This window comes from Balaenoptera musculus, chromosome 18 (assembly GCF_009873245.2).
Source record: "Balaenoptera musculus isolate JJ_BM4_2016_0621 chromosome 18, mBalMus1.pri.v3, whole genome shotgun sequence".
Taxonomy (NCBI): Eukaryota; Metazoa; Chordata; class Mammalia; order Artiodactyla; family Balaenopteridae; genus Balaenoptera; species Balaenoptera musculus.
This window is the reverse complement of record NC_045802.1, coordinates 22,422,133-22,444,022: the sequence shown is the minus strand read 5'-3', so window position 1 is coordinate 22,444,022 and position 21,890 is coordinate 22,422,133. Positions and strand designations below refer to the sequence as shown.

Genomic DNA, 21,890 nt, shown 5'->3' with positions numbered 1-21,890 from the left:
CAGGCAGAAACACTCAGAATCATCATGGGATTTGTATATGGACTTGGGGAGAGAGAAGTCTCTTCTTCACTGGATTGCTGAGCTGGGAGGATGTGGTGTCAGGCAGTCAGTAGTGGTACTGCCCACCTCATGGTGAGAATAAAGCTTAGCAGAGACAGACAGAGTGCAATGCTCTAGGGACAGACAGAGCTCTCACCAACCCTAGAGCTCTTGGGTCCACCCATGCCTGAATCAGCAGTTCCTTTCTGACTCACCAATTATGTGAAATCCAAAATAATTCTCCTTTTGTTTAAACTAGCTTGAGACCGGTTTCTGACACTTTCATTTGAAAGAAGGTTGACTGATATAAGAGGCTTGGATTCCATCCCACAGATCAAAGCCTCCCAATTTGGTTTCCTTTGATCACTCGTCCTAAAGATCCTTCAAAAATGGAATTTTGTGATAAAGCTAGTTTAGGAATACTGCCTTCCAAAGCCTCCTTTGTAGGGTCATTAGCCCATTCATATATTAAATACTCTATGAATTCCTCCTGTAAAGTAACTGTTTGTGTGGGAAACCTCCCATTTGTCCCCCCTCATCCCCCCATGTACCTGCTCTGTGCCTTGGGAGGCTATCTTGACTTTCTCTATCAATGGAGTCCTTTGCCTTTGGCCTTGGCTGGTTTGAACAGGAGGTGGGGAGGCAGGAGAGTGAGGTGGGAGTATTTATTCCCCGGTCTCTGCCCAGACACCACGGGCTGCTGTAATTCAAGGACACAGGTCCAGTTGAGCACCCCTCTCCAGATTCAGTAACCTTTCTCTCCCCCTCCCTTCAGGCCTAGGGATAGTTAATGGCTCGCCGCTGGTACCAGCCCTGGGGCACTCACCTCTCCTTTATGGTTTCCTCAAACGCTGCCCAGCCATTTACTGAACCTTCCTTAAATTTGAGTGTGCTGTTTCCCACCAGGACCTGATGACCTGACTGCAGTCTTAATGTTAATTATTCATTATTTCCCATTTATTAAACCCATAACTTTTTTTCTAAATTGAGGAATACTTACCGATGTCTGACAAAGCACAGGTTTTGACCGTATACTTTGGTAAATGCCTTCCTAGGCAGTGGCTTCGGTGGAGGGTTCTGGAAAGATGAAAGCAGGCTGACAGCTTGTCCACTCTCACCCTGGAGCATTCCCCTACAAAAACTTGATGTTTCCACCCAACTGGCTTGTCTGATGGTTTAGGGTTAGGTTTTGGGCTTTACGACCTTTGTATACAGCACCTTCTCTCCCTGGGAACCCCTCTCCCTGCTCTTCTTCTATCCAAAGCCCATCCTTTAAAAAAAAACAAACCCAGCTCACATCACCATATACCCACAAACCTTCCCCAAAGCACTGGAGCTCACTTTGTCACACAAGGCCATTGCCTTGTGCCGTGTTGCACGGCTACCCACATATGTGTCGGTGAAGGTCATATTTTATTTTATTATTTTTTTAAGGCCATTTTGTAAACTTTTTCCTTGATAGTTAACTTTTCTCAAGTTTGATTTGTGTTTCTGGAGCTAGATTTTAAGTTCCTTGACGACAGAGAAGATGTCCCTACACATACCAGGACCCCTCCTCTTCCTCATCTCTACCGACCCAAGGGATACGCCACTTTTTCACAGTCAGTTAAAATCCCATCACAGTATAAAGCATTCCCTGGTCATCCCAGCCAAAGGGGATTTCCTTAAGCTTCTGAAGGGCTAGCACTACTTACCCACCAAAGAAAGCACTCATGCACTCTGACATCTAGTGTCACCTGGAACTATTGCTCATGTCCGAATATTAATTATCCTTTTGTGTACTTCTTTCTTGGAGCTTTAACAAGTTTAAGAACCCCACTGTTATGGGCTGAATTGTATCCCCCCCACCAAGTTCATAGGGTGAAGTCTCAATCCCCAGTACCTCTAAATATGAACTTATTTGGAAATAAGGTTGCTGCAGATGAAATTAATGAAGATGAGGTTATACTGAAACAGAGCAGGACCCTATGGTCCTTGCCCCCCAATGTCCTCAGCCTGCCTTTTGTCTGTGGAAAACTTTAGCAAAAGAATAAGTTTAATCAGAGAAGTGAGAAACTGCAGAAACAAAGGAAAACAGTCCAACAAGACTAAATAATAATAGTTTAGTCATTAAGCATAGTCAAAGACCTTTAGTTCCTCTCCAAGTGCTGTAGATCATATTCTGAGCCCTATCCTGTGAGCCGTCTTATAGATACTGAAACCCCCATCAGGTGGAAGAAGTTAACTACATGATGACCAGACTGTAGCCATGACATAAGCGGCCACAATTCTGAGAACTGGCTTCAGAGAAATGGGAACAAACCGACCCTGGAACTAAAGACTAACTGTGCTTAAAACAATCAAGATGACGCTGATCAGGCCACCGAATGACCAATTTCAAGACGAGAGTCAGAGCTGACTGTGCTGTTTCTGCATGGACCCCACCTCCCTCTGCCTATAAAAGCTCTTGCTCACTGGTTGTCAGTGGGGGAAGTCCGGCCTTTGGACAGGAATCTGAAATAAAGCAAACTTTCCTTTCCACCAACCTTGTCTCTTTATTGGCTTCAGAGAGGTAAGCAGCTGGACCCCACTTTCGGGAACAATACTGGAGTTAGAGTGGACCCCTAATCCAATATGACTAGTATCCTTATAAAAAGGGGAGAATTTAGACACAGACATGCACGCAGGAAGTACACCATGTGAAGACTGGAGTTACCCTGCCATAAGCCAAGGAATGCCAAAGATTGACAGAAACCACCAGAAGCTAGGAGAGAGGCATGGAACCATTTCCCTCACAGCTTCAGAAGAAACCAACCCTGCCAGCACCTTGGTGGATCCCAGACTTCTGCTTCCAGAACTGTGAGACAATCAATTTCTATTGCTTAAGCCAGTCAGTCTGTGTCACTTTCTATGGCAGCCCTAAACAAATGAGTACAAGCGCCGTAGGGAAAAGAACTTTATCTTGGAGCCCCATACAATAGGGTTCCAATTACAGATCCATCACTAGTTCCTTATGTCACTTCTGGCAAGTTAATTTACTTTTCTGAGCCTCAAATTTCTCCTCTGTAATGTGGAGATATTAATATCTACTTTGGAAAGTTGCTTAAAGAATTAAAGATAATACATTAAAATACCAGGCACAGTGGTTGACACAAAGTGTTCAATAAGTACTAGGTCCTACAGTCATAATCCTCTCCTTCTACAAATGGGGAACTGGGACCCAGACATGTAAAATGCCTGTCTAAACCCACACAGTTAAGTAGCAACAAGCTTGCCCCCAAAACTCCAAATAGATTTGCTTCAACTCCTATGTATAGCCTTTCATTGCCTAAGAGAACAATTAGTGTGGTGGCATTAATTTAGTGGCATTTTGTGTGTGTGTGTGTGTGTGTGTGTGTGTGTGTGTGTGTGTTTTGGTTTTTTTGTTTGTTTGCTTTTTGTTTCATTTTGTTTTGTTTTGTTGTTGTTTCTGCTTACTGTTGTTCTATAGATGGTGCCTTTGAATTTGAGGAGTGGGACCTCTGAGGTTTTCTCCAACCACAGATCACTAAGCCATACCTTAAAGCAAACCATACCTCCTTTTTTGGTACAAAATTAAATTTCTTTGCTTAAGAATGGTATAAATCACATCATTTATTTGTATAAGAGATTATAATTAAGAGCACTAATTAATGAGCAGAATATATAGGAAGAGGCTAATGGAACACCCCTGCTTTATATGCACAGATATCTTCTGTATGCTGTTATCAGATGATGCTTGGATTAATTTTAAATCCATATTCCTCCCAAATGCAGAATCCTCACCTTACGTACATCTCTTGACACCTGCGATTCTGGTTGCAACTTGTTTCCCTCTCATTTTGAAATGACTGAGTCTGAATTCTGCATCAGAATGCTTGGTTTCTTCCCAGGTTTATCAGAGGAAATACATGCTATTCCTGCCCCATGATTATACTTATTCTGGTGACGTAAATCAAAATTGGTGATGTCTGTTAAACCACGATTTTCGTATCTAATCGGTCATCAATGATCATGCTTTTTATGCATCCACATGTGCTTATCCAACTAGACATCTCTCAACATGTTGAGAAATCAATCATGAGCCAAACAAGTGGGGCCCAGGAAAGGTTACATCCACCCTATAAAGAGGTTGAGGAACCTGTTTCAAACACTGGATGGATCTCGGTGAAACTATCACATTAAAATGGCAGGTTACCCACGAAAAGAGTGAAAAGAAAAAGCGTGAAAGGGGGAGTGAGTTCTGAGATCTCAACAGATTTTTCTGTTCTCTTCCATCATGCCATGACAACTTGCATCAGAGAAACCTCTTATTTCAAAATTGCAAAGGATATTGAAATCTCTCGAAACAGAAACTTGGAAGCCCTTATTTCTGGGATAAAGCTGCCAGGAAATTAAACTAGAATCAACTTTTGACAGGTTAGTTTCCTTTTTTATATTTGAGGACCTAATCCCCCTTCTCCTAGCAACCTTTCCCATGTGTCAGATCCACACACGAGTTTGAAGCTGAAAAGAGGGGGAAAGTAATCTTCAAAGAAAGAAAGAAAGAAAAAAGGGCTCCTCGGGCTCAGAATCAGCCCTTGCTACCAACAGATGCTCCAAGGACAGTTAGGAGCTCCCAGGGGCCGACAGGGTTGGGTGGAGGCAATCCTGTGTCCTCTCTTTCATCAGCTGGCGATTTCAAAAGCACCTGCCTATTTTTCCAGGCTTCAAGAGTGGTCATCCAGCCAACCCCTGCTTGTTTTCCATAATCCCAGGGTAAAGACCACTGTTGACAAGAGCACAAAATATACTGTGCCCTGCCTCCCACGTGTTTTCTGTTTTCAATCTCAAAATGGGTATTGATGGACTTGTCCTCTGCCTTCTTAAATGCTAGGTGGCAGGGCTTCGGGCAGGAGTGCGAGGGAAGAATTAGGGCAGGGTCTCTTAGCTGCAGAAGACCTTTATTTGTCTCCAGTAGAAATTCCAGGGCTGACTTCCATCAACGTTAGGGGTCTTCGTGGGCCTTCAGGGAATTCCCGAATCCCTTGAAATCATATGCGAGATTGTGCATACGTGCAGAAGTGCATTTCTGGGGATAATGTTCCATAGCTCTCACAGAGTCTGCTACTTTAAAAAAATGAAGACTCACTGCTTCATTAAAAGGTTTCTTAACTTAAAAAAATATGAATTTAAGCCTAAAGTTACAACTCTAAAATAATAATGAACGTGAAAGATTGAATGGGGTAGATTTTATAAGAACATTTTAGTCACGTGTAACTCTTGGGTATCTGATTATTAAAGAATAATGTAGAGAAAAAGATATTGCTTTAAATGTTCAAGATATTGAATCCTTATAATGACTGGGCATATGAATATAGACATAGAACACTTGGTAGAACACTATCTCTGACCATCTCAAGGGACTTAACTTTCTTTGCTGGAACAGAATATGCAAATAACTAAGGCACAAACAAGAGGGCTAATCCTGCTGCATTCTATAATATGAATTGAAATTGGGAGAGATTGGAGAATTGGGGAGTCCTTTTGGTTTACTTGAGAAATAGTGAGGCTATGAACTTGTATGGTGGCAAAGAAAATGGAGAGAATGGATAAATTATGTGATCTAAAACTAGATTTGTTCTTTCATTCATTCATTCATTCATTCTTACTTTAATTCATCTCTTTTGTTGTATCAGGCACTTGTTAGAGATACCAGGCAAAAAAATGAGTAATGTAGAGTTTCTGCCCTCACAAAGCTCTCTGACCAGCCCTGAGTAACTTCTTTAATCTAGCAACTCAAAAGTTAGTCCCACCCCCGGGAGTGATCACAGCCTCCAGCCAGAACAGTTCACCCTGCATCCTTTCAAATTCTGCTTCCTAGCCTGTTCCCAAACCTCCCAATCTCTGATCACATCTCATTTTCTTGACTATGGTTCCACCTCACTGCCTTGGCAGTACTCCAACCTTCATCTCTAGCTTCACTTCTTAGGTTCACTTCCTACTTCCTGTTTGGCGTTATGCTGATTTCATGTATTTTGGGTAAAGTCTTGCCTAGTCTAACCAACCCCTACAGTCTTGGCAACTTGGTACAGTCCTCATGGCTGCCTCCCTTCCCCCCAGAATGCTCAGACCCAGACACTCAGAGTCCAGCCATAAAGTCAAGTGGGTGTAAATGAATGAAGATGCAATGTCATCACACTATTTTTATGGGTTGAGTAATATGTTTTTGGGCTCACAGAGGCAGGAGTGGAACCTGGTGAACTCAACAGGGTTCCACACTAATAGAATTACCTTCTTAAAGGAGCATCCATTGATTTAAACCAGTAAGAATTCCTCCAGATGTTTCACTGACCAACTCTCAGAATCATAAAGCATTACAGCAGGAAGGAGCTTTTGAGATCATCAAATTCAGCCTTGTCATCTTTCACCGAGAAGAAAACTGAGGCACGTGATCTTAAGACCCACAGGGAGTTTTTGACAGATTCCTACCTGCCCTGTGCATTTTTCCAAACAGGGCACTGCTGCATGACAGTTCAGTTATAAATGGAAAGAAAAATAAGTGTGTCATTTTGTTTCTAAAACTGTCCAGAGGGAACCACATCTTGAACATATCCGTTACATGATCTATCAGAGTCCTAGACACTGATGTGCTTCTTTAAGGATTCCTGAGGAAATAGCAACAAGGCCAAAGAGAAACACGGGTTTGAGCAGAGGTGAAGCAGACAAGATAAATCTGAGATGTGCCCACTGTATCAAGCAAGTAAAATGGAGATGACTTTGCATAGCAGTCCTGAAGAGATGAAGTCTAAATTCACATCAGGAAGAGTAAGTATCTGATAGTCTAGATCCTTCTTATGCAAACTGTGGTCTGGGACCATCAGCATCAGAACATCTGGGAGCTTCTTAGAAATGCAGCTTCCCAGGCACCTCCTCAGACCCACTGAATCAGAACTTGTATCCTAACAAGATCTCCCTGGCGATTTATCAGCACACTAAAGTTTGAGAGGCAAACAATGAATTGCTTACTTTGGTTCTTTTCCCTGACTATTTTAAATTATACTGAATATTAGATAGCAGAAGTTGAAAAGTAGGACAAATGAAATTTGCATGGGTACATGGATGGGGGTATATAAAAAAGCACAAGGGAGAATCAAAGCTACATCGCAGTAAGAGTTTTACGTCTTGAGTGGAGTATATACCTTTAAACAACTGTTTTCTTCTGAGCTTTAATTCATTGTTTTGCATTGGTTCACTATGTTGCGAAAGGGCCTGTGTTTGCAATTAAGTGGCTCTAACAGATGGGACAGAATGATTATGTGCTTCTGCCCAAGAGACAAGAAAGTTACCTGTGCCCAAGAGTATATTTCTCCCATATGATAGATGAATCCCCCTTTTTTTTTTTAAAGAACACAACAGTGTACTTTGCTTCCTGATGAAATTCCAGGCAAACAGTTCAAACCTTTTTGAAAAATCATTTTAAGGAATAAATGTAAAAATAGGACGGTGAACAAACAAACAAAAGTTGGAAGTCAGCCACCATCATTCAGGTTGTATGTTACATGGGTAATTTACACATTTCCAGATTCCAGGGAGGGAATGAAGACAGGAGTTCCAATCCTGGATGTCCCTTTGTAAACCTGTAGAGTTTAAAGCTTCTAAATCCCAATTAGGCTGCTTGAACCAACTGAGATGCCACAAATGCAACCTAGTGGCTTTTCCCATGGGAAGTCAGAGAAGTGGAAAATATTTCAAGCAATTTGGGCATGCTTGCATAACCCTTTTGTGGAAATTCCTGCACTAACAATTTGCAATTAAAGTGAAAGTGAGTAAAAATAGAATGACCTCTCATTTCAACAATGACTATATTTTGTAGACTCTGGTGTATGAATGTGCTTTACATCTGACCCATACATAATGACAAAGAAACCAAAAATCACCAACTTTCTACATCCCTAGCTGTATAGAGCATATATCAGGAAGCAGGTTGCTGGTATAGCCTTAATGACAATCTTTAGCTAAGACATAAGGCGTGACTGTATAAAACATAAGCAAATCAACAGTCAAGTGAGGACAGAAAAAACACATTCTCAGTCCAAATTATTGTTGTAAACTTATATTATCTGCAACAAATGTCGTCTCCTGGTGAACCTGATGCCCGAAATTCCCATACTTTTGAGTCACTCCCTAATTTAGCATTAGCTGCTTGATACCTGGGATTAGGAATTAATATTTTATCAACCTAGCCAAAGCTACTCTGGAAGATGGAAAAAAAAATAATGTATTATACAGCAAAATAGTGTATTTCTATACTTAATGCTGTAAGTTATTTGTACTATAGCCTTCCCTTAGCTTAGACAAATAAGAGTTCAATGTTAACTGGAAAATGTTTTGAGAATCGCTCTGCTAACATCATTATGCCATTGTTCTTTCAAACATTTCTGAGATGCCATCAGATAGTTATAGGTTTGCTCTAAAATTTTATAAACTCTATGATTAGTGGGTAGAGTATTTCTGTCATTTGATGACTAAAAATATCCACCAAAAGAAATTTTCTGAGATTGAATCACCTACATACGCTAAACAATTCAAGCAGAGCTGGGCTGTTCGGCAGAAGAGAGGTCGTGTGACTGAAAGTGATCGGTTGATGAACTGAACTGCAAACTAAACAGAAACCACATGGCACTCAGCCTGGGTCCCAGGGACATTCGGCAAGGGGTGAGCATCAAAGGACAAATTGTGAAGGATGTGGAATGCTTCACGGACGATTTTTGGCAAAGGACATTTGTCAAAGACTTAAGCAAGGTGGCATTATGAATTCTGTTTTAAAAAGATATCTCTGATAAACAACAAGGTCCTACTGTATAGCACAGGGAACAATATTCAATGTCCTGTGATAAAGTGTAATGGAAAAGAATATGAAAAAGAACGTACATATATTTATAATCGAGTCACTTTGCTGTACAGCAGTAATTAACATAACATTGTAATTCAACTATACTTCAATAAAGAATAAATTTTTTTAAAAAAAGAAAGATATCTCTAGCCCAGGAGGGAGGGTGGCTACAAGAGAGACCAGTTTGGAGGTTACAGAAATTGGATGAAACATTGTGAGAGTTTGAACTAAGCATAGTGAAAAGATGGGAAAGAATTAAAATTGATAAAATGTAGAGACAGATGGAATGAGAGTTGGGGCAGTAGGGGAAAGCAGGGTCGGTGGTCACTGAATTTTCTGCTTTGCGGGTCCGTGGGTGGGTGATGGTTCCATTCACAGAGCTGGGGAACACAGGAGGAAGGAAGGGAACAAGATGCGGTGGGACGTGTGCAGCTTGAAGGCCCTCTGGGTCTGGAGTTAGGGAGGACTTGTTACAGTGGTTCGGGAGTTATCAGCTTCTAGATCATGGCTACCGTTGTTAAAGTGCATGAGGTTGCTCAAGGGAGAAAGTAGTATAAAAAGATCAAGAGGCTACCAGGGTAGTGGGCATGAGAAAAGGCAGAGAGAGAAACGAGTGTGAGGCAAATCAGTCACAGTGGGAGAGATTTCAAGAGGCAAAGTGCAGAATGACATGCTGCGGAGAGATGGGAAAGAGACTCAGCTCCTATTAGACGGGACTTTGACCTTTAAGAGAGGGGCTTAGGTGCTGAGAAATGACTGCGTTAAGTCCCAGCTTATAACCAGGGTTGAGGGTGGGCTGGTCCACTTACTTGGACAAAAGAGAAACTGGAAATACAGGCTGCTGGGGATTCCGGGTTGTGTGGGAAAGGGGGGTGCAGGGTGGAGAGGCAGCTGGCACCTTCGGCCCAGTGGCCCCTGGCAGCCATATCGCATGAGCACAGCGTCAGATCCGGGAGATTGATTGATGGAGAGTCAATCTCTCCATCAGTGGGTCGGGAGGGCAGGCTGGGGCGGGTGTTGCAGTTCGTTTTCTACAGTCCAGAGAAGTTAGCGCTAGCAAGAGCTACCTTTGCTTATGTGCTTTTTAATGTGGCTTCACATCATTATCTTATTTAATCTTTAGAACGCCTTTGCAAAGTACAGCTCAATAATGAGGAAACTGAGGCTCAGAGAGGCCACGTGATTGCCCCACGTGGGGAGATAGGTTGTAACACTGAAGCATTAGGCAGATTAACAGCATCCGAATTACTCCATCGATTTTACAGAAGATGAAGCAGATTCCAGGGAAGTTAAGGGCTTTTCTCAGTGCCATCCCAGGTCATCGAGGCAGCGGCTGAACTTAAACACGGATCTTCTGGCCCCATCCCCCCACGGTTCCGCCACACACGCTTCTGCACAATGCAACACTAAATAAATGAAACTGGAAAAGGAAATGGTAACGTGAACAAAGCAAAAACAAACAAAACCCCTTATTTTCTTCCTTTTAATTCTTGTTCACAGAAAAACAAAATCATATCTATTTGCTACCTTCAGCGCTTGAATTGTTCCCTTTCTAGCGTGGTACCCACTAGCCTGGAGAACAAATGGGCCGTTACAACAGGGTGAAATTAAAGATGGTGGAAAAGGGACAAGGACTTGATTCAGAGGTAATATCATCACAATATCAATTTCAAATGTTAACACTAAGAACATTTCAAGAAAACACTAAGAAATACTCCATGGAACCAGATACGTTTAGCTTGGAGAAGAGACAGCTCAGGGAAGGTAACAGCACTGTCTACAATGTTTGAAGGGTTGTGTGTGGAAGAGGGGCTAGATTTGTCTGCACGACCTAAGGAAACAGTTAGAAGCAAGTAATGTAAGCAGTAAGAACTTGAGTTCAAGATAATGAAGTCTAATCATCTAATAGTCTTGATTCAAAGACAGGATGAGACACCTTTTCAAGTAGTGAGTTCCCCATCAGTGAAGGGTTTCAAGTACAGGCTGGAAAATAACTTGGCAAGACTGTTGTAGAGTATCAATAGGGTAATTTTCTTGGAGCTGGATTTCCCAGTTTGTGAATGAAAGACCTCCAGGGATGGGGTGGTGAGCAGTGGAGTTATTTTAAGAGTCTGAATCCACAGACACAAGTGTTGCTTTAGACGGAATGAAAAATATGTCTGGTGAGTACATATACTATTCTTTTTCAAATTTTGCAGATGCTATTATGATTAATAGAGTACAAACTAATTATGAATGTCACTAAATTTATAAAAGTCTTTTGCCGTTTTGCATTTTCTCAAAGAACAGATATTAGAAGTACAACTACTGGCACGTGGAGATGCTTGAAGCCTTTTTTTTTTTAAGGTTAAAAGGGGTTCTGATTCTCAAAAAAAGTCAGGAAATACTTCACTAGAGAACTTTTCAAGTCCTTTCCAATGCAAATGAGTACGATTTCACGACTCCTAGAGGTTCTGAGGGCCACGATTGGATCTGGGGGAGATTAATACCCCCAAGCCCTAGCAGGTGGTTACATTCAACTCCTGATACTTTAGCACACGCACACTCATAAAAACACTCTGAAATGCCATCCACAGAACAGAGTCACCAGCTGTGGCCCATCAAAGTAGTGTTTAGAGACCCATCATTTCCTTGTTCCATAAGCTGGCACATCTTTGTTGGCCGCTCCAGAGAGCAAGGGTATATTTTTACCATTGTATGTATTTAAGCAGTCATCCCATTTTTGTCATTTCCAAATATCCTGACACTACTACCCTTTCTATGTTTCTTTCAGTCTTTAAATATCTGGTTTATATTCTTTTCGATTGGTTTGCTAGTGAAATGCTTTCTGTTTAGAAAGAAGCACTCATATTTTCACCGCTATCACCATCATAAGCGTTTACTAAAAGGGGACATTTTCTGTTGTCCCAAGTAAGGCAGAAAGGTTGAGTCCCCCGAAATCTGCTCTTTTTAAAAAATTACTATGTCAGAGAGTTGAGAGAAAATCTGATTTTTTTACACAATTTTCTTCTTTTTAAATTGAAATCTCGTTGACATACAGAAAATCTGGTTTTTAATTCATAATTTTTCTTTCTTTCCACAGGAATTATAGTCTTTACCCTCTGAAAGTACTTAGTAAAAGAAACTATTGGGGCTCCCTCCAAGGCAAATGGAGGGGCAGATTCAGTTTTTCTTCAGAGTTCTCATTTCCTCCCTCTGTGCATCTCCCCCACCCCCAGACACTTGTGGTATTTCAAGCTATTCCATGGTAGGGTCCCTCATGCGCATCTTTTTGCTCATCCTGTGTGGGTGGGACCATGTCTTGTAAAAACTGGTAGAGTAGGCAGACTCAGCTCCACCCACACTGTAAGATTTAAAGTGGCCCAGGTAAGACTCCCTGCTTGAAACTCTTTCATCCAGATGCTCCAAGATCTGAACTCTTTACCTGAAGGGTCCTATCTCTGAATTCTTTCCCCTTATCTTCTTTAAAACACCTCTAAAAGAATAACTCATTCAAATAAATCTCAAAAAGCTGTTATATATTTAAATATATATTAATAGACTTTCTCCTTCTATTGCAATTACAGTTTTGTGCGATTAGAGTCCAGTAGTTCTTCAGTAACAGAGGTCCTAGACGTGATGAAAAAAAAGCTGGAAATATGGTTAAATATTTCCTGTCTTGTTTGAGGCTGACATCTGGAGGTGATGGGGACCAGGACAAGAAATATGATCTAGAACACCAGCATCCTGTACAGCACTGCCTGAAGTACAAATAAACTAAGAAATCCATTGATAGGTCAGCCTAATGTCATTAACAGCAGCCATCCAACATCTCAGTTCTGCAAAAAAATATAGGAAATGCAGAATTCCTAGTAAAACTGGAAAACAGGAGACTCTCCTAACGGACAAATGCATAGCAGCCAAACTGATCCTTCCTTAGAAATAGTCACTAAGAGGGACTTCCCTGGTGGTCCAGTGGTTGAGACTTCACCTTCCAATGCAGGGGGTGCAGGTTCAATCCCTGGTCCGGGAGCTAAGATCCCACATGCCTCGTGGCCAAAAGAACCAAAACATAAAACAGAAGCAATATTGTAACAAATTCAATAAAGACTTTAAAACTGGTCTACATCAAAAAAAATCTTAAAGAAAAAAAAGCCCTTCATAGTGTTTAAACAATGAAATAGGTTATTAAAAAAAAAAAAAGTCACTAAGAACCTTGGTGTTTATAAACAGAATTTGAAATTAAGGATAAAGCCAAGAATCCATGGCCAGTTCAAAGCAAATTTATCAAATATGTAGGGTTTAATGCTTAGAACTATGGTATCACATCAAAGCATCAAAACAAAGAGGAGGTCAAGTAATCGAAGACTGAACTAATCCTGGAATCTTTGCAATGTTCTTTTTTGGTTCCTTAATGAAGATGGGCAAGCAGGACGGGGAAGCCACTGTACTGAGGTCTCCAGCAACAGGTGGACCCACTGGGAGCTGGGACCTGCCATGATAAGACCAGGGAAGGACAGAGGAGCCAGAGATGGGAGCTCTGTACTATTACATTTTATTCTTGAAGCTCTCATTCTAAAAGCTCCAGCTCCACTCTAAATAAGAAAAAGAGAATCTTCCCTGCTAAATTCTGCAGTCTTGGTGAAAGACTTAGGGGGATGAAACCGTAAGAATGCTATGACTTTGTTTATGACCCTATGACCTTTCACCTTAGGACTGCATCCCATGTTCTTAGAAGGAGTGTCAAGTAAGGGAATTCTTTTATGTTCCACTTTTCATATTAATCAAGAATCTTTGGACTCTGTGGTTGTTTTCAGAAATTTCATATATCTGTCATACTTTTTAAACCATCACAATTTCTGCCAGTAGAGAAGTAGCATAAAATAGAGATAAACAATATTCTCCTTTTCAGTTAAGCAGAAGAGAAATTTGAGATTAAAAAAAAACAATTGGATGACTAATCCACCATCTCTTTCCAAACTTCTCCCTTGCCTCCATCACTAGGGGCTGGGAGGGAGTGGTCGTGTGCCATAGTTTTGGCCAAAAATGTGTCAGCAAAAGTCTGCTGGGGGCTTCTGGGAAATTTTGGCTTTCCTGGTTAAATCAATGGATAAGGCTGATGCTGTCCTTATCCCCCTTTTCCTGCCATAAATCCAAGATAGTGACCCTGACATCACAGAGTTGCTGAACTGATGCTAGGCTACCTTCATCCAGGACTCCTGCTATGTGAGAAAAGTAATCCACCATCTGCTAAAGCCACAGTGGGCTGGATTTTCTGTCACTCACAGCCAACTACATTTATAACTGACGCAAGGAGATTTTTATAGGCTTCACAGAAGGGAGATAACTTTGTCCTGAGTTTCTTCTAATAATATATAGCATTTAATTAAAAATAAAATATTTCCTAACCATGAATATCAGTCTGGGAGCAGGCTGACATAATGGTATGTTAAAGCTACCCAGCACTCACTGAAATCCAACACAAAAGGAAAATAAAATTGGGCTTCCCTGGTGGCGCAGTGGTTGAGAATCTGCCTGCCAATGCAGGGGACACGGGTTCGAGCCCTGGTCCGGGAAGATCCCACATGCCACGGAGCAGCTAGGCCCGTGAGCCACAACTACTGAGCCTGTGCGTCTGGAGCCTGTGCTCCACAACAAGAGAGGCCGCGATAGTGAGAGGCCCGCGCACCGCGATGAAGAGTGGCCCCCGCTCGCCGCAACTAGAGAAAGCCCTCGCACAGAAACGAAGACCCAACACAGCCAAAAAAGTAAAATAAATTAAAAAAAAAAAAAACACTCACTTCACTCCTAAATTATTCCATTTATTGACTTACCAACAAGTAGAATTAAAATTAATTCAGAGTTTCTAGAGTTATCTATATTGAGTCTTTGGCTGTTAATCTTATAGAAACTTCGTACCAGCTAGTGGTATGAAAAATCCTTATAATACAAAGATCCTTTGGGTCTGGTGAAACTTTCTTTCTCTCTGATTGAAATGAGACTGTTGTAATCTGTTTAATCTGCTTAGTAAGTCTCTGTTCCATTTCATAGAAGCCAAAATGCCATGGTCCCAAGCAAAACACAGTGTTAAGGCAACTTTCCAGTAACTTAAGGCAAACCATGGACAGTTTGCCTACTCTGAGTGGCGTCCCAGAAGAGGGCCGGCAGGCCCTAGACTCAGACTTCTCAAACTGTGGGCCACAAGCCAGGCGGATTGGATGGATCCTGGGAACTTGTTAGAAATGCAATTTCGGGCCCCACTCCAGACCTATTGGGTCAGAATCTGCGTTTGAGCAAGATCTGCAGGGATCTGCATGCACGTTACAGCGTGAGAAGCGCTGCCTAAGGGTTCCTCAGCCCTCTTTTTGTCAGACCGTCTGGGAGAGTTGGACAAAGTTGCCCTGCATCCAGGGCAGGAGCTGATGGGCCGCGGGTTGGTCCATCCACACATGGGGACAAATGGTGACAAGTGGTGAGGAGGAAAAGAAGGGAAGAAGCCTGGACTTGGGGCTCAGGATGGCCTTTCTGTCCCAACCCAGTGATGCTGCTGGTCTATCTCCCAGGGGTCAGCCTGATACAGAAGCACTCTGTAAGGCAGTATTTCTCAAGCTGTGGGTTGCACGTGCTTCCTTAGGGTCTGGGGTCTTTTTTTTTTTTTTTTTAGTATTACATTTTAATTTCAATGATAATCTAAAAAAAAATTACTATTACCAGAATCACGCGGAATTCTGAGTATATCCATGCAACATGTGTACTTCCAATGAGGATGCTATCAGACAAAAATTTTGCAGGAGTTTGAAAAGAGGAAAGTGCTGAGAGGGTTGATTCATTAATCCCATAGTCAAAGTTTTACATTCAAAAGAATCCCCTCTACTGCTGTCAGTACCAAGTTGCAAAAATTCATTAGCAGCAAGCATAATACTAAATATACAGTGAAGCATTTTCCCGCTCCTTATTCAAGCAGTAATTGGTTTTGTTACCCATTTAACACATACTCCAATTACACTGTGATGTTAACTTTATCTTAGAAGGGGACAGTTTTACAAAGCTACTTTTAAGTTTGACATCCATGGAATTCTCACTGACAGTTTTGCTTATGTATAAGATTTTTTTGAAGTAAAAAAGTTTTGAAAATGTTAATACTGTCTTGAAAAATATACTTAGGTGAATAATTATTGGCAGTAGTATTATTGAAGCCACATTAGTACTACGGAAGTCACAAAAAAGGAAATCAAAAAATATATAAATTAGAAAGCTGCACTTGAAATTTAATTTCTGCAAAATGGCATTCTTCATCACATTAAAATTGTTAAATTTTAGTTTTGTAGCTTTGCTTGTATTTAATTAATACATTTGTTTTGGCTTTTAGTTATATAATAACTCTATATATAAGGAACTTTTATCTCATTTTATGACTTTACATATTTAGGTAATATTATAATAAAAATGTCAGTAATGAAGGTCTGTGATAATGATTTTCTTTTAAAAGAGAGGCATCTATTATTTAAATTTGAAAAACATCCCTGTAAGAGGGCTGCTTATCCGATTTTGCCCACTCTGGGTTCTAGTATCCAGAATCTAGACTGAGGAGTCAGGCAAGTTCTGCCTAGTGCGTGTGTCTACCTACAAGGTTCCTCCAGAAGGTTCTTTCATGGGGCATTTTATTAAGAGAACAAAATGCATTGGCTAAAATAGCTGAACTCACCCTGTAAAATAAGCACTATTTGTTCATTTATATTCTGCCTTCTTCCAAAAAGATTTAGGTAGTTATCAAATATAAGTAAAACATTGCAAGATAAAAGTAAAATAGATGAGAGAAGTAAAGCAAAAAAAAAAAAAGAGGGTGTGAAAGTCAGCAGGAGCCTGAGTGAGGTTGGTTCAGTCCTCCCTCAGTATCCTGGGGATTGCTTCCAGGACCCCACCTTGGATACCAAAATCTGTGCCTGTGCAAGTCCTTTATGCTGGCCCTTGTGGTCTAGCTGTTAGGGTTCAGTGCTCTCACCACCGTGCCCCGGGTTCAATTCCTGTTCAGGGGTCAGGGAACTAAGATCTCCTTTCAGGCTGCAGTACCCCCGGACCCCCTCTCCCCCAGATCAGTATGAAGAAAGTCAGTGCACTAGTAATCACAAAAGAAGTGATATTGACATGACTATGTAGCCACTAAGAGTATATGGTATTACCCTATGTCTAACGTTAACCAATTAAAATACATGGTCAAATATTACTCTGGAAGTTTCTGTGAGGGTATTTCCAGATGATCTTAGCATTTAAGTAGGTGGACTTAAGTAAAGCAGATTACCCTCCATAATGTAGGTGGGACTCATCCAATTAGTTGAGAGGCTGAATAGAAAAAAGACTGACTTCCCCCAAGAAAGAGGAATTTGAACTTCAGTATAGGCTCCCGGCCCATCCTTCAGATTTTGCACACACATTTCATTGGTTCTTTTTCTCTGGAGAACCCTGACTAATATACCATATTTTCTATCTCTTAAAGAAAGAGCATTGGTAGTGGAAAAGAAGGTGAAGAGAGAGAGAGACAGAGACAGAGAGAGAGAGAGAGGCCAAATGATATTTGAGTCCCTGGGTCCAGCTCTCCCGGACTTTCGCTTTTACATGAGCCAGTAAGTTCCCTTTTTGCTTAAGTTAGTTGGAGTTGAGTTTCTGTTATCTGAAAACAGAGTCCTGACTAATACAGATTTCAGTTTCTTTTCTCCTCTCTTTCTTCAAATTCAATGGCAAAGGATAAATGTACTGGTTATTTTTGTTCAGAATAAATATCTCTGGAACTTCCATCTAAAAATGAGTCCCAAGCCATGGCCATATGTTCTCCCTATATTTGACATAACACAATACTTTCTTACATTGGCCTTGCATTTTTAACATTCAAAATATTTTTCATGGAACTTCCCTGGTGGTGCAGTGGTTAAGAATCTGCCTGCCAATTCAGGGGACACGGGTTTGAGCCCTGGTCCGGGAAGGTCCCACATGTCGCGGAGCAACTAAGCCTATTCGCCACAACTACTGAGCCTGCACTCTAGAGCCTACGAGCCACAACTACTGAGCCCATGTGCCACAACTACTGAAGCCCGCATGCCTAGAGCCCATGCTCTGCAACGAGAAGCCACCGCAATGAGAAGCCTGCGCACCGCAACAAAGAGTAGCCCCCGCTCACCGCAACTACAGAACGCCACAAAGACCCAACACAGCAACAAAGACCCAACACAGCAAAAAATTAATTAATTAATTAATTAATTTTAAAGAAACCTTTCACATGTATTTTGTTATTTGACTTTGGAGTTTATTTTTAATGGGTTTTGACCTGTATAAAATAATGCTACCCACATCCTCCACTAGCTAAAGATGTTGGTGAGTAATCATAACATCAATTGCATCTACCTAGTAAAGTCCATTATATGTGTATATTCAGAATGCCCTGCTTAGAAAGTCCATTTTCCAAAAGTTTAGAAAATTACAGTGAAAGTGAGGCTCAGGATCCACTTTACATTTCAGGTTATAGGACTAATGATAGTTCTTTTCCTTTACTAGTTTAGTTTCTTGTTTTGTGCTAGAAAGAGATCTCAGCTCTTTTCTCCCATGGTTGTTCATTTGTTATTATGAAAAGGTTTATCTTCTCCGTTGCTATGTTCCTGATCTTGTTCTTAAGAGGAATAGATTTCCCTGTATAACATTTCAAGCCACTTGTGTTCATTAACGATGTAGATAATCTCGACATCAGTCAGTTTTGAAGCAAAGCATGCTCTAGAGAGACCATTGTTTTCCCATAGGAGTAAAAAATAAAAGAAAAAATTTTTAATTGCTTATGACTAGTCATTAGAAGCAAATCCACAAAGACAGCAACACAAAGCAACCAGAATTACTCTACTTTTATATGGAGAAGAAAAAAGACATATGAATCTTGTGGTTGTCTTCAAAAAGAAGAAACTCAGCTTTGAAAACCCTCTTGGTTCTTCCCCAACTTAAAATTTCTTGTTAATTTTTTTTAAAAAATATTTATTTCTTTGGCTGCATCAGGTCTTAATTGAGACACGCCGGTTCTTCCTTGCGGCATGCGGGATTCTCTCTAGTTGTGGCGCGCAGGCTCTAGAGCGTGTGGGCTTAGTTGCCCCGTGACCTGTGGGATCTTAGTTCCCCGACCAGGGATCGAACCTGCGTCCCCGGCAGTGGAAGGCACTTAACCACTGGACCACCAGGTAAGTAGTCCCTCTTGTTTCTTATATACACATTATAATGCAATTACTTCTGGCGTATTTAGCATTAGCTGTAAAATACATGAAGTTTCCCAAAGCACAACATATTAATGCTTATAGCAGAGCAAAAAAGAGTTTCGCCAGACTTCCCGTGTTGCAAATTATTTTTTTTAAATTCTGGTGATCGGTTTTAGGAGTTTGTTTTGCCACACTCTAAAAGAACATCCTATAACAAAATTTGTTGGGAAGATTAAAGTAATATTTTTAACCCCAACATGGTTGATCTTGGATTTTAATAATATGAATTACTTTGATGTATTTTGTTTCCAATTTGAAATCTATGCTGTTCTGACTCATTTTTTTCCAAGAGTTTAGACGGAGGCATTTGGATTATATATACACGTGTAGAGAATTCGGCTGAAATAGGGGGTTTATGTGAAGTATGTTTTTACAGAGCAGAAAATGGTCATATAGTCAAATTATTACAGTCAGTATCATAGGAAGGCAATTACCACACCATCCACCTCCATTCACCCATCTTTCCTAATCGCATCCTCTCTTTCTCACCTGTCAATCAGTTTTCTGCAATGTGTACAAAGCCCTCTCCCAGTCAGAAGATGAGTAGTTTATGAGAATAATGTCTACATAATAATTTGATGTCCTTTTTACCCTAGATGGGATTCTCTCCACTCTAATCCTTAAAATTGATACATTAGCAATTTTACAAGCAATTTATACAGTGGCAGCATCTTCACTTTCATGCAGGGTGATTAGTAGCCCAGCTCTCATGAATTCTGGCTACTATGCTTTAGAGGTCATGCCACACACATTGTCATGAGCTTTTTTTTTTTTTTTTGTGTCCTCACCCAAAATGTAAAATAATTTTGCATTAAGAGTGAGAATTGTGACACCATTTTACAGATGAAAGGACTGAAATTTGACCTGAAACTTAGTCAACATCTGAGTTCTATGTAGAGGCAGATATTTTGCAGACAGCCCGCAAAAGAATAAATAAAATAACACGCAAGTTTCATTAACCCTAATGAAAGTTTCTGAATATGGGTGAAAATGAAGAGTCAGCTATATTCACATTTAAGGATTCTGTTGCGCGCACGCGCCTGAGCGCGAGCCCTTGGGCCGCGGCGTGGCGCTGGCTCCGCCTTCCGCTTCCGACGCGCGGTCGGTAGAGCCGGTGCATCTGCGGCCGTAACATGTTGGCCCCGCTGCCCGCCATCGTGCCCGCCGTCCGGAAGGCTACCGCCGCGGTGATTTTCCTTCATGGATTGGGAGACACAGGGCATGAGTGGGCAGAAGCCTTTGCAGGTATCAGAAGCGCCCACATCAAACACATCTGCCCGCACGCACCGGTTATGCCTGTAACATTAAATATGAACATGGCCATGTCTTCTTGGTTTGACATTATTGGGCTTTCACTAGGTTCACAGGAAGATGAAACTGGAATTAAATAGGCAGCAGAAAGTGTAAAAGCTTTGACAGAGCAAGAGGTGAAGAATGGCATTCCTTCTAACAGAATTATTTGGGGAGGATTTTCTCAGGGAGGGGCTTTATTTCTGTACACGGGCACTGACCACACAGCAGAAGCTGGCCGGCGTCGCAGCTCTCAGCTGCGGGCTTCCTTTCCATGGGGTCCTATCAGTGGCGTGAATAGAGACATTTCTATTCTTCAGTGCCATGGAGATTTGGATCCTTTAGTTCCCCTAATGTTTGGTTCTTTTACTGCTGAAAGGCTAAAAACATTGGTAAATCCAGCCAATGTAACCTTCAAAACCTATGGCGGCATGATGCACAGTTCATGTCAACAGGAAGTGATGGATATCAAGCAGTTCATTGATAAACTCCTACCTCCCATTGATTGATGTCGCTAAGAGGCCTTGTGGAGAAGTGCACACCAGCATCATCCGCGTAGAGTAAAACTTTTTCCTGTGCCCAATCTTGAAACCTCTAATGTTTGCAGTGTTAACATGTTTTGCAAATACACACCAATGACACAGACTAAATAAATCTCCTCATGGGAAATTTATGATCATTTAAGTTTCTATGTATGTATTTGTATAATACGATCCAGAATATACTAGTATTAAAATAGGTGAAGCAGCTAGCATCTTTCTCCCAAATGTAATTAAGAAAAATAATAAAATACTGCAACCAGACTTTTTATTACATCACTTGAAAATTATTAGTATGCTTAATGAAAACTTGTTCAGGTATAAGTGAGCAGTTAAGACATAAACAGTTTATGCATGCTGTGACTTAGACTCTGGACTTATTCCCAAATTACTTAGTCACCATGCAGTATCTGTATTTTTATTATATGTGTTCATATGTACTTAATGATTATAATACATAATAAGAATGAGGTGTTATTACATTATTCCTAATAATAGGTAATGCTTCTAAGTGTCAATAAATAGTAATATTGCTGTCTTCAAAAAAAAAAGAATTCTGTTAACTCAGCAGTGGGGCTTTTCCGAACCATCATGGGTGGACAAAATGACGGCTCATTCAAAGCCAAATGCTACCCTGGAATGCCACCGCAGAGCAGCGCGAAGAAATGCAAAGTTTAATTAAAAACAGCTCCTTGAGAGCGCCAAGATCAACCCTGTTGTTTAATTAAATTGTTGATATTTTGGGGAACTGAATATTCAACTGATCTGATTTCTCAGGCACCCTTTGTCTCATCTTAGACTCTCCAAAATGCAAAGCCAGCGAGATGGTGGATGTCTTGTTTCTCCCCAAGGACACTGCTCGGTGCTCCACAATTCTACCTGCTA

The 21,890-nt window shown here is 41.0% G+C and overlaps 1 pseudogene; it reads left to right on the top strand.

The window, feature by feature from the left end:
• Window positions 1-20,407: 20,407 nt before the first annotated feature.
• On the top strand, window positions 20,408-20,975 carry LOC118884310 (annotated as a pseudogene).
• Window positions 20,976-21,890: the final 915 nt, after the last annotated feature.